Raw genomic sequence first — 14,623 nt, 5'->3', positions numbered from 1 at the left:
TCTGATTGATGGTGTTCAGTGTCCCTTTACAAAATAGGCAAGAGAGATAACACTCAAAACAGCAGACATTGTGTTAAATATATTCCCGACATGCTCGATAAAATCATTCTACAATTTGTAGGTGTGATGAGTGTTTCTATTTCCTTTTGGCCTGGACAATTTCCTCTGACATCTCGGCTCATGATTGCGTGTGAAAGCACTCAGTGAGTGATTGATATATGGGTGGCGTCTGCAGTGGTTTTATCTCCTCTATGCAAATATGTTCAGCTGCTGCATTGAGAGACATGCCAGCTGTTCTAACCTGCTAACCGCTCTGGTCAAGCTTCAGAGTAAGCGACTCACACTGATTGAAACACGTTCTCTGTGATTATGGCAATCATGGAACCACTCTTGCTACCTCCAGCTGGCCCGTTTGGTCACGTTCCATGTTGCTGTGGAATTTAAATAACGTGCCGGTGCTAAAAAAGCTCTGCCTCCAAACGACGAATTTGTGGGATTTCATGTTATCTCTGTTGTCAGATCTGACATTAAACACTAATCATTAACTACTAGGATTGTTTTACCTTTGTCTTTTAAATAACAGTATATTGAATAAATCAATAATCTCTTTTTTAATCATCTCCTTAAGTCCCTTTTTCACTGTCAAAAGCCCAAATTTTGAATATGACAAGACACAAAGATCGAAGCCCAATGATGAAAGCAGAACACATTAAATAAACACCCATCCAGCTATTTGATAGTTACAGAGTTAATAGCAGGCGCTAAATAGCAGATTATCCCTAATATATAACTAAACATTACTTTAAAGTTTCTAAGGCTTTTGTGTAGCTCATTGTTGTGTAAGTGGTTACAATTGGAAACATTACGGTTAGTGATCCGAGTGAAGCTGCTTTAACAAGCTGGGGGTTGGCTTGCTGTCCTACTGTGAGTACGGTACCATACGGTACCATACCTATGATATGTCTGCCATGTGCTGCTCTCTAAAGCGTTTTTTAGACACTATTTGAGGTTAAATACTTTCAACTTTTCAACTGCATATCAATGTCATACTTGATCCCAATTAGCCATCAAATCAAGCAAGAGGCAGGTTTTACTACTTTACCACTTCCTTCCTGTTTTGGTGAGTATTGATTTTGAGAACGTGAAAGGGAAAAGGGAATTCATGTCATGCTGTGATAGTTTCATGTAGATACTGTCTTTGAGAGAGACAGACAATGGTAAGCAAATGTTTCCTTTTATTACATTTAATAGGCCAGTTGTGCACACATCTGCGCTCCACAGCTGCACCATGCAGTTTTGCCCAATGCCCTTTAATATGGTGTTTTTGAAGCGACATGTCTCAGTGTGATCAGCCGCTGACAAGTAGGCATATACTGTGTAGCCTATTTAGTTGTATGTTGACAGCACACTCTATTGCATTTTGAGATTATTTTCTAAATATTTAAGTTTAGAAATAAGTGATTTGGCACGCCTGGCTCAGAGGTACTATCCATGTTAACCAAAGTTTTAGTTTAATTCTGGCATGTTGAAGAAACATTTAACCTTTTCTTTTGTTTGACATGCTTTTTCTAATTAGTCTATAAATGTTACTGAAACAGCTGCAAATAGATAACTGCAAACAGCAACTGTGGTTTGTGATTTATTTTAATGAATAAAAATGTTTTTAATGATTACGTTTCAAAAACACATCCACCCCTCTGATTGTTAAAAAAAATCACATCCTGTTTATATGTTTATAGATATAGGAATGAAAAATGTATTCGAATTTTTTGAATGCATATCCATATCCATATCATATAAATAAAGCATGACCAAATGCTTGAATTCACATACACAAACAAAGCCAGCTGTGAAAGCGTCTCCTTGGATCTGCCAAAGTTACCTTGCATCACCAGATCCTTTTTTTCCTCCCTGGCACCCACAACAGCTCAAATTGCCCAGAGGAATGCTTATTTTCAGGCATCAGAGCGCAGGCCAGACAATGTCTGTCCTTTTCAAAGGGTATCAGGGATTGGCAGGGCCATGATCTGCTCTACTTGCAGGTCTTTTGTGATTCCCTGGAGGGGCTGAGGCCAGGCGAGCTCCCTGGCGCCATTCTGCTCTTTCACCCAGTCAGCCTTCATTAGCCTCCACTGTAATCCTTCTGCTGGAGATCCACAAGTCTTGATGGACAGATTCAAGTAGTCCCACTGCAACAAACCCAATAGTTAACAAAAATGAAGTAGTGAACTGCTTATTAAGATAATGCTCTATTTTACTTGAGAGGACCCAAAAAGAGTAACGTATATGAAACATAAGTAAGTAATGATTGGTTATTGATTATCTGCTACTAAGCGCCTTATTCAGAATGAATTCATTAAGCTGGCCAGTATTTCTCACGTACATCTGGCATGTACTGTAACAATTGTATGCCTTTTATTCAAACCAAAATGAGATCTTATGGAGGAATAATGACTGATAAATTACATTTTCTTACCTAACTGCCACTCAAACATACCACCGACATGTTAGAAGCGGTGTAATGAGTTATCCCACCTCAGAAATAAACATGTGTCACGTTTCAGGTTCAGTGTCTCATTTATATAAGTGATGGCATCAAAGTGTAACTTACAGTGACAGCTGTTTAGAGCGACTGATGAACTACATTGTGTTGGAGTGGTGCTCGCGCCCCGAGGATATCATTTCTAAATGTCATACTGCAGATGAGTTATCAGAAACTAGACTGTGGGGAATGGGTTTATGAATATGATTGCATGCACTGTGTATTTTTGTATATGAGTCTTCATGTAATGGTAGCTAATGCTAACCACAATAGAAGTCAATTCAAGATCTTGACTACCCACAGGTCCATGTAGGAGACTTTTCTCTGACTCTTTGACACTCGTCCGCCAAGTATCAGAGAGTTATGTTCATATTGAACAATCCATCGTAGGACATCCTATGTAGTGGGCCCTTTATAGACGGAAAGTCAGGGTGTGGAGGTCAGGGTGGTGGATGGGCCTCCACAAGACTCACCGTTTCAAACAGAATAGCTGAAGCACAGACTGTATGTAAGAAGTGGACGTGGTCATCGTGACGTCACCCATTGGTTGTGGACTGCCGTTTTGAAGCCTAGAGTTCGGCGACTTGGCCGTCGCCATCTTGGCTTTTTGAACATCATGCTGTATTGAAGAAGACGTGAAACTAGAGATTGGGACCATAAACTCATGTTTACAATGTTTACTGAGGTAATAAATCAAGAGAGAAGTAGACTCATTTTCTCATAGACTTCCATACAACCAGAGGAGTCGCCCCCTGCTGGTCAGTAGAGAGAATGCAGGTTTAAGACACTTTCGCATTGGCTTCTCTTTTCAGAACCGGAGGTTGCTGTCTGGGCTGAAGCCTCAGCAGGAGAGAATGAAAGGGGTTACAGCAGGTGTTTCCCACGCAACATGTGAATGGAGCCTAACTTTAAACGTTAAACATTTGACACTAAACATTTGTAATGGTATATACTCACATCATGCTTCTAAAGTACTACTAATCCTGCTTTCTGTTGTAATGTAAACATTCAAACAGTGTGGATTTAACTAGTCATGCTTTGTGTAGCCTGATGAAGAGAGACAGAAAAGTGAAGACCAAATGATGCACACCAAGAAAAAGACAAACTGCTTTTATTTCATGTGGACATAACTGATATAATGTGTCAATCACAGAAACGTCACAGCATTATTTCCTAATCCTCTGAGATGAGACATTTTCAGACACATAGGAGATTTGTCCACTTCTCTATTGTCACACAATCTACACTGGAATGCTCAAAGTTTAAGGACATTGTAACATTTTCACACCCTTAGCATTTACTTTTTGACAAAACAGACACGGTTTATTATGCAGATGCACATAATTTGCAGATTTATCGTCATGATAATAATATATTACAGGAGACAACAAGCAAAAATGCATTCAATAAAATTCTGTATGTGATATTTAGTGATCACACGTGAGAGAAACAGACATATTGTCTGTCGATATGTGGCACGTTATTTAATCAGGAGATGATGACATTCAGTCATTTTCACCACTATAGCATCCGAGTACAGACCGGCAATTAATGTTTGCCTCTTTTACTAAATGAAACATTGTTAATGAGCATAGTTCTGGGGTTTGCATGATCGTCTAATACTACCACTTTTTCATTGGCAATAGAGTGCACTAGCACTGTATGCATGTTTGGACATAAACATAGACTCATCTGCTTGACCTTTTTACTGTACCTACAAGCACCAAGAATTATGATCTGAGGCTTTGCCAAAGAATAGATCCTCAGATGCAAGTATTTAGGTCTTGAAAAATGAACGATCATGAGAGGTGTATCACCCTGGAGAAAAGAGTGTAAAATATGATGTAGACGGTCAATTGCACATCTGTTCCTTCACTAAATCATTCCAAGAAAATATAAAAAGCCATGGACATACACATTCTTTTCTGAAGCAGCCCCATCTACTTCCTTTTCATAAATGACTTCTAATTATTGATTTGTTTTCTTTAAAAGCATGCCCTAAGGCGATTCATATCTTGAAAATATCTTTTAGCCAGGTCCTTATCTCTAATATCTGTCATCAAAAACGTAATCTCATCGAGCATTATAATTATTCCAATAGACAATGTATGCCTGAGATGAGACGCTTAGATACCTGTCCATACAACGCATCCACACTTTGTGCTGGTTCAGGACAGAGGCAGGTGATCAGTGCTACTGATGGCAGAAGTCCTCTGAACCTTAGATTCAACCTGTGCTCGGTAATGAAAGTGAGCTCCCGGCACGCTGTGATGTTATCACGAGGACCTCAGCTGTGGAGCACACGGTCATAACGACATTTTGAATTACCAACAGTCATCGGCGCTGCAGGCCAGCCTGTATACAGAGACAATCAGGTCGTGTCCCTTTCAATCCCTGATGATGCCCCTGTTAGCTTGTGCCATGTATCTCCCACTATCCTTTAATGCAGAAGTTATTAAAGTCCTTCAACGTCTGCCTTTCAACACGTTGTACTATGAGGCTGTAATTAAAGGTTAACTCAACCGTCTACATGTCCTCCTCTGCAGTGGAAGTGGTCTGAAGTCATTACATGCTGAGTGACACAGCAGGAAAATGAACTTGATCACATTGACAGGAAGCTTTGAGGTAACACGCATGTATAAGACATCTTGAGAGGAGAGCAGGGGAAGCTGGAGTATTCGCTGATCAGCCTTGGATACAAAACATACTGTTCTCTGTATGACTTGAAGTTCTCCCTTCCATGCTGTTGTGGTTTGCATTGTTTTTCAGCGTTATCAGTACAGGAAAGGAGTAGCAGAAAAGAACAAGGCTTCCACTTGTTCAACCCTTGAAACTGAAGTGTGTTATTATCTGTCAGCCGAGTCTCAAGAGGACTGAAGATAAAAGGGTTTCACACTCATTTCTGTGAACAAATGTGGGTTGTTTTGCTCTTTGCTTCCAAGTGTGATATGCAGTCCTGAATAAAATTCGCTGTACCATACGATATGTGGAAAGTTCTCTTTAGCATCCTGACATGGCCATGCTTGCTGTAGCCTCAGTGACCTGGTGATAAGGTAACATGAGCTTTCTGTCATTGAAATATGATTGAAAGGCAAGGTTTATTCCTTTGTTCAATTGTAATTGGCCGTTTATTTATCCCTTCTCCAAGTTGTCCAATCACAGCAGAGCAACTAGGCACAGCAGGCCTGTCAGGCTTTGGATTTGTCCACATGTTGAAGCAGCTGTGCATGGAGCTCTAGTAGAGCTGGAGGCCGGTGTCTTTTGTATCATGAATGGATTGAAGAGTGTTGTCTGCTAACATGAGCTGCCAACATTAGCATGTCCAGCTAACCAGTTTACTACCATTGGTCGCAGAGCTCCGTCTAGAAATGGATTTCTGTCAAAAGTGAAGAATTTCTTCTGTTATACTTTTACTGCTAATAATGCAAAAAAGACTGGTAATGTGTGACCAACGTCCCCAAGTGTGAGTCAAAGAAAAAGCAACATCCGTATATTTTATATACTATTAAGAGATAATACAAAGTACATAAAACACTGATTACACAGAGAGTATAGCAATATGAAGGAAAATTCATAAAATAGAAAACAAAAATTAGAAAAACAAAGTAGGTCATGAGAAGATAAGTGTTTTTACCCTGGATTTAAAAATTGCCAGATTTGATTCACATCTAAGATCTTGTGGCAGTGTGTACCAGTTGCATGCAGCATAGCAGCTACGTTGGCATATCCTCCTGAGACACAGGAAACAAGTGCACAAGCACTAACCCATCCTAAATGACTGGGAGAACGTATCATTTCTTAACCTTTATTCTTGATTATCAAAATGTGCATTTAAATACACAATAAAGAATAAATGAAATGTTTCCCTTTCTCAAAATATAAGTCTTGCGTTGGCTTTGGTTTCCAGCTGTGTAAAAGGCATTTATCAACAGTTTAGGATGCAGATGCATTCAGTCTGATCTCAATTGCATTGAGACTCTAAGAACCTAGAAAACAATGTAGACAAGATGGGAGGTAGAGCTGAAAATCCTGCCTGACTTGATTGGTTCTGTATTGCCTTGGAAACGGAGACTGTTTGTGTTGAGAAAAGCTTATGAATTGACAGTCTCTCTGTTAGTCAATCTAGCTCGCCCAGCAGTCGATCTCTCTCTGCCTGTAATGAATTCACGGCGAATCAAAACTAATCCAGCCAGATCATCCAAACAAGATGGTGTTTCCTTCAATGTCAGTGTTCAAAGTGAGTGGACGTATTGTTCCACACAATCCACAGCAGAACATAAACATGATAGATACATTGAGAAACTATGGATTTAAAAGATTTGAGCCAAATACCCTCGTGTGCCACCTGTAATGAATAGCCTACCAACCACACAGGTCAATAATATGCTATCTCGGCATTAACATGTTTTTGTTTAGTTAGTTCATTTAAATTTTTAAATCAACCAAAAGCCCTAGTCACCTCCCACAGCGTGATGTCATCATTGATTTCATTTCTGTTTTGGTGAGAATACCAGTTGGAAACCAGATGTCAAAGGAAGGCAGACAGTATCAACTCCTGTAATTAAAAATCATACTCACAGCTGTTGAGCTAGAAGCTGTAGAAGAGCATCGATGAACATCTACCTGTCTACCTGTGCATGCTTTGCATGGGCAAAGCATGCACAGGTAGACAGGTGGGGAGATCGTCCAATCATTACTTTCATAGATAGAATGATGGGTCGGGTTTATAAAAGCCCTTTGACAGACGCAGATAAAGGAGCTTCTTTCTTTTGTCACAGCATTTTATGCATTAACTGTTGCCAGGATATAATGAGATTTTCAACAAAAGTATAAAATATGTTTTTGAAGAAGATGACCAACCCTGCCTTTAATGCCAACGCTGGCCTATGGATAAAACTGCACAGGCAAGAAGGAATGTCCACCCTGGTGTTCCCAGGATATCTCTCCACTGCAGACAGCTATCGATCCAGCTGGTATAAAGAATCTGTTGGTGTGGCAAAAGTATTGGCTTCACCTTAATTCACTTGCTAGGGAGGTACTTTTATGGCTTGACCGAAAGAACATCCGTCAGCCGACACTCACACATAAACACACAACCAGACGCACAGACTAAACTCCCTCTCAGAGGCCCAGGTTGAGAAAAAAAACCCACATCCAATACTAATCAAATGAATCAGATTAAGTGCATTTCTGCCCCTCCTATTTATCAGTTAGCTTTGTCCACACGGCAGCTGATAATGCTGTGTGCTGCACATTGAGGCAGAGGCTAGCATTGACACACCGTGGGCGCCATTTCACGCCTGCCCAGTTCAGGGGCTAATGAATGCAGTTAGCATCTCACAAGTGGGCTAGCACAGCAATCGAACATCATTAATTTCAGTGCGATTCATTTTGTAACCAAATCACCGCTCAAAGTCCATTTGAGCGGGTTCTAATGGCTCTGATGGGTAAAACAGATGCCCTGATGACGGGCCTCTGCATCTCAGTAAACAAATTATGCGGATTCCATATGTGCCTGCATCCTTGATTAAATGCAATGATTATATGTACCGTTCAATATCATATTCCAATTGTGAATGAAATGATTACTCTCATGATGAGCTTAAAGAGACTGTAACTAAATATAATGGCCTCATGTCCTTCCATGCACACACTGGAATGCCAAAGTACTGTGAAGCCTGTTGTTCCTCAGGCGTCCTACATTATTGAACATGCTAAAAACAATACCAATATCAGTCTTTTCTCAGAGGTCTGATTGAAAGCAGAAATCGATAATCATGGAAATGTTTTGGAAATCACATTTCTCACATATTGTGCCTCATGATGTACGAGCAGTTACTAAACAGTTCGGGTTCCTTACGGGTTATTCTTGTACACACACATGTTTACATTCATCAAAATGCATGGAGTTGAATGCATTTCATACCTCAGAATATTTATTTGAATATTTTAGACCTCGCATGTTTGTTTGCAAGCAATCTCCTTCTGCCCCGTCTTTTCCTCTCTATCTCACATTATGACATTATTTTCTGTCAATCAGTGAAATATAACACCTTGCGTGCACTATGCATTTACATCACTGCCCTCTGCAATTGGCAGGAATGTGTATTGCGTCCCCCACATGATTGCGATGGTTGGAATTGCAGGCCACATGACGCATACTGAGCACAAAACACCCTTTCCCCTTATGCAACCATTAAAAAGAGGAGCCGCTGTAAAAGGAGGAACGCATTTTATTTGTTTTGGAATCAACCTTAAATGTATTATCAGAATTTCAGGCAATCTTTCAGACAAATTGAAAACGTTTTGGACAATTGTGTCAGTGATACATTTTCTATTCATATATGCGGGAGCCAACATGAAGTCGCATGCTCTGTGGGCCCAAAAAACATGGAAACCAGAGGTAGAGAAAAACTTTTTCAGCAAATGTTAAGACTTTAGAAATGAATATTTGAATGAACTAGTGCAGTAGCCCGTTCATAGCGTGGCTATTCGCCCACTGGGAGCGGGCCGATAACTTGGCCGTAAAGAAGGGCTACTTGTAGCTCAGTTGATTGATTTGTCCAGGGAAGAGTTCGGTTGAAACGTTATCCAGCGTTCAGAAGCAAATGTGAATTGTCAAAGAGCTGCTTGTCTGCCGTCTGCAGATGCAACACAGTCCCACGGCAGTTCGTGAAATAGTCATGAAATGATATCTACTGGTTTCCTGTACAGGTACAGATTGTCTGTATTTTTTGTCACTCTGAAGGAATTATTACATTGAAAAAACATCATGGTTGGGCTTAAAATAACGACGTACAGTTAGGGTTTAGGCAACAAAAACACGTAGTTAGGTTTAGGAACACTGTCACGAACAAAACCACAAAACGGTGTCGAACACCAGTCTCGCGGTTGAAAGTTCTGTGTTTGTTCTCATGATAGTCAAAGGACATACACACACGTACAGAGACACAGATCTCGTTTTTATAGCTAAATGGGGTGCTATGTTGGAAAACGGTGTTGAGTTCTCCCAATACATCCATGGTGTTTTCATCATCAAAACACTATTGGTCAAAAAATCCACAGGACACCTTTTAAAGGTACAGATTGGTACAGACTAGTCGTAGCACCACATCTGGCTAATTGGTATATTGTGTGAATGATTAAACATAGTCCCAATGTTCACCTTTGGTCAAAATGAAACCCAATTATTATTATTATTTTTAATTGGAATAGTTGCTAGGCCAATTTAATTTACATTTCTACATCATAGAAATGATTTTCATTGCAACCAGGACAGCTAAAGAAGAAGGGCATCGCAGCACTAATACGGCATAATAATCTTCACAACGATGTATTTACAAATTCTCTCAGAAGTAGCCGAATAATTCTACGGCCTTGCAGCAAGAATGCAGCCTTAACATTCCTCGGTTCTCCTACAGCGGCTGCATGTCTGTGTCCTAGCCCCAGCCCCATGCATTTTCCAAGTGCATTGATGTGCATGTCCTGTTGCCTGCCTAAGATGACAGAGATGGCACAGCGCCCGAAGACTCTGCGCTGCATTCCAATGGCCATTAATTGAGTACCTGCCCGTCATCTCGTCCCTGATTGATGACATAATTAGAGACGGCCCCGTTTGATGGAGATGCCTGTGTGTTGGCTTTTGTGTGGATGTGAGGCCCAGGTCCCTGGAGCTTCGGACCGTTGCTAACCTTGCCTCAGCACGAGCAGGAGTACGCCTTCATGTGTGTGTGTACATGTGTGGACACAACGCTCCCCAGTCCTGCTCCCCTTAACAATGAGCACAGCATCAAGCTTGGGAAGCTGATTAAATTAAAGTGCCTCACAGGCAATCATGCCAAGGTCAAAGAGATGCTGTGCAAACTGCTTTTGGCACCAACTTTCCTCGGTGTGCGGAGACGCTTATCAGCAGATGTGTGGGGTTGAGGCTCAGGAGTGGCTGTGCGGTCGTGGAACGCGTGGAAAATTGAATTGTCACTGTTGATTTTGCGGCTTGCATATCGGGGAGAAAATGAACCTTCAACAATAGCACAATATGAGGTCCTGGTCTGTGCCGTGTACGACAAAGATCCCAGGCAGCCTGAGTGAACTGAATCGCTGCCTGCGGTGAGCAGAAACTCGTTTGATTACCATCTCAGCCAACATATCATCTATTATCTTTAATGAATGCAGATGCCTCCATAGAAGGGCTGACTGGTTTAATGACATATCTATGTGAGGGCAACGTGCCAGACAGCATCACCCAAACACCAAATGACACACGCTCTTTTGGAAGAATCATGTTTACTCCTTCAGCAGATTCTGACTAGATGTTTTTGACAGAAAAGAAAGGAAAATTCATTGATTAATTCAAGTTGTATTGGATACAATTTTAATGAAATCCAATATACTATTTATATTTCTTCTACTATTCACTGTATTTTCATTTCATATAGTAGTTGTCGTTGTTAGTGGGGTTTGAGGTTCAGAAGACCTACATACACACAAAGGATTAACAGGAAGCCATATATATATATATGGGGAAAGAATAGGAGACAAGATGTTTACAGAGGATGATAGTGTATTCCGCTATGTTTGATGAAGTTAAGTGCGACTGTCGGTCTTACAGGGAGACATGATCCGCCTCTGAAGGGGATGCACAAACAGAGCAAATGGTATTTAGAATGTCGTAGTGGTGGAAATAAACATGAATTATATACAGGCAGTATATACCTCAAACCTGATTATTAGAAACTTGAACAATTATGTTACTCTTTCTTGTGTTTCTTTGTTCTCTCTCTCTCTCTCTCTCTATCTTTCTCTCTCTCTCTCTCTCTCTCTCTCTCTCTCTTTCTCTCTCTATCTTTTTCTCTCTCTCTCTCTCTATCTTTTTCTCTCTCTCTCTCTCTCTCTCTCTCTTTTTCTCTCTCTTTCTCTCTCTCTTTTTCTCTCTCTCTCTCTCTTTCTTTCTCTCTCTCTCTTTCTCTCGTTCTGTATGTTTTCTTTGATTTGTCTTTTACTTTATATAATTTATGTTTATTTCCTCCTTATGTATAAATTTTAGCTAAATGATGTTCTAATATCATAATTTCATGAGTAACATTTTGAGTAAAAGCAAGCAGGTGAAAGTAAATATTTGATTATGTTATGATTTCCCTTCTGAGCGTAATGATGTCATCCCCAGTGTGGCGGTGGCAGCACCATGCTGAGGGGACACTTCTCTGCAGCAGGCCCTGACAGGCTTGTGGAAGAAAAGATCAATTGAACTGAGCAAAAAACAGAAAAACCGTGTCTGCGAGTGTGCAAGAGAACTTCTGAGAGGATAAACAGAAAGCTGAAGCCACACAGGAACAGATCGGCCAAGTCCAATCAAATCCAGAATTGATGGCTGGACATGAGACAAACTCATGTGCATCATGCAACTTCACAGAGCTTGAACGCTTTTGGCAAAGAAAATGGGGAAAACTTACAGACGTGCAACCTGAGACAGACCTATCCACACACACTGGAATCTGCAGCTGCTGCCAAGAAGGGCCTCGACTAAATATTGACCAGAAGTGGGCGAGTTGTGCAATCAATTGTTTTGCATTTTACCTCTGGCCCTGGGTGTAGATCAATAGGAAGAGATTTCTTTTCACTTTGACTTTTTTTCATTCATCATAAAAAGCCTCATTATACTGCTGGTCAATATTATAACATGGGCAGGGGAAGAGGGGTGGCAGAGGGTAGCACGGGCCTGCCCTAGAAGCTGATTTGCCCTCGTTTAATAAGCGCTGCATATACAGTACGGTACAGTGCTCAAAAAAGTTTGGCATTTTAATAGGTGTGGAATTCCTTCCTCTTCAGTAATAACACATTTTCCAGCCTAAAGTCACTCTAATCACAAGCCACTCCTCAGCGGTTCAGCACTTTCACGGAATAATTGAAGTGCTAAAGCTTTGGAGTACAGTTTGTTTACTTATTCACAGATCGACAACATCATGACCAAGCGTCAGACTAAACAGATTAGTGAGAAACAGAGAGGCAGCGGTGAGCCCTGACCCAAGAATGAAGCATTGACAGAGGACGGAGCTGAATGAGTGATGTCCAATCAGCCGCTGCTTATATTCCTCTGTGGTTTTCAGAGATGTCTGTGGCTCATGACTCACCATTGGAGTGCCTCCACATCCCATGGAGAGATTCAGATCTGCAGGCCAAGCTTGAGCGCTATCAGATGGTTGCGTCTGAACACCAGTGGCGTCTGCAGCATATGCTTAATTGGCAGTTTGAGCCTCTGCTCTGCTGTCTGTGTTCCAAGTCATTAACATGTAATGTGCACTCCGGACCCGGGGCCCATAAGAACCATTCCTACCCGCCATAACATTTAAACAGATTTGAGCCACGCTCTCCCCAGCTGCGAGACAAAAGAGCTTCTGCTCTTTGTCTCGGGTGGACTCCTCTCGTGTCTCGCTGTGTGAACTGTCACCACCTCTCCACAGCGGCCCTGTTCTCTGTGCCTTCTCATGGGAACTCGTTCCCATTCAGGCCGCGGCTGGTTTTTGTCTCCGCTACTTACAGGAGGGGGAGTGGGATAGTGAGAGCTGTTAACAGCTTGTTAAACATGTCTGTTTAATTCAACACCTCTCTCCTGATCTCAAATGCAGCGTTCATCCTCTCTAGTGCTAATGCACTCTGCTTTTTACAGTCCAGATATAGAGAAATCAATTCATAGTGGGCCTTTCTCAATACCAAGTATGCCAAGTACGGACTTGTGTACTTTGGAGTATGGACTTGGGAGTTTGAATTTGGGAGTCCAGACTCCCAAGGACGGGAGGACACAAGTACAGTCATTCTGCAATTGGAACAGCAGCGTACTTGATGACATCACTGCCTCAGCTGGTCTTGCTAATGAGTTTAATCAGTTTTTTTATTGTGAAGTATTTTTATAATCAAACTAAATATGACAACCCTGCTTTTGTTAGGGTTAGGTTTTCGTTTTCATTTAAAATAAATGATATATATATATATACAGTATATATATATATATATATATATATATATATATATATATATATATATTTGTCATATTTGGTTGTGAAAGTACTTTACAGTGAAGAACCAGAGTAAACTCATTATATATATGGATCCGGAATGCTATACGCTTTGCCGACGAGGACAATGCTACGCGACAAGTTTCAAAAAGACTTGCCGCTGAACCCCCGGCGCTGGCGAGGTTTATTGCCGAGATAAGGCTGTTCCCGGGCGGGTAACGTGAGCGCTGACCCCCCGGTGCTGGTTTACTGCCGTTCCCGCTAGCAACATCTCACATTGTCAGAATTGTCGGAGCAGATTTTTAAGTAAGTTGAATCTTGACAAACCAGCCACAGATTTGATGCGTAAACAACTAACTTCTTGCCTAAACAAAAATCCTAAAATGACTTTAAAGTTTCAACTTTGAGTTGTGTTTTCTCCTCCGCCATTGTTCCCTGTTGCTGGTGCGAAATGCATTCTGGGATATTTGGCTGTCCCAAGTACACACAAGTCACCTCCGATGCATCCCCAGTAAAATGGGCGGAGCAAGTCACATCCGGGCATTTGGACCGTGCTTGGCCCGATGCAGACTTTTCAATTGGAACGGTACTTTCCGACTGATGACGTTTCACAAGTCCAGGAGAACACAAGTACAGACAAGAACGCATACTAAGATTGGCCCAGAGTCTCACTTTTCCATGCTCTCGGTGGATGTGTGAGACTCTAATGAGCTCCCAATTTAGACTGAGATGTTTGTTTGGGACTGGAAAGATTGGCTCGGGTTCAGCGAGAAGACATGAAACTGGAAACGAGAGTTCAAGAGAATGAGACAGGCCCTTGAATTTTTCAGCAAGTCAAAAAATAGTCTCGACAACAAGTTCTAAGATGTCAGCAAGTAGTTGGGGAGCAATAGAAACAGCAGTACATTTCCTGATTATTTCTTGCAGCCAAGGACAGAACTAGAAGATTAAGATGATGAATTTCCAACAAAGTTTCTGTAGCTCCAACACACACACACACATTCCTATTTTCCTGGATTATTTAAAATCCTGAAGAGTTTAGAGCTCATTTGAAACTATTGAAAACTTCAGG

Source organism: Anarrhichthys ocellatus, unplaced genomic scaffold, assembly GCF_004355925.1.
Source record: "Anarrhichthys ocellatus isolate YVR2014 unplaced genomic scaffold, GSC_Weel_1.0 scaffold66, whole genome shotgun sequence".
In the NCBI taxonomy this organism is placed as follows: Eukaryota; Metazoa; Chordata; class Actinopteri; order Perciformes; family Anarhichadidae; genus Anarrhichthys; species Anarrhichthys ocellatus.
This window is presented reverse-complemented; position numbering follows the sequence as displayed.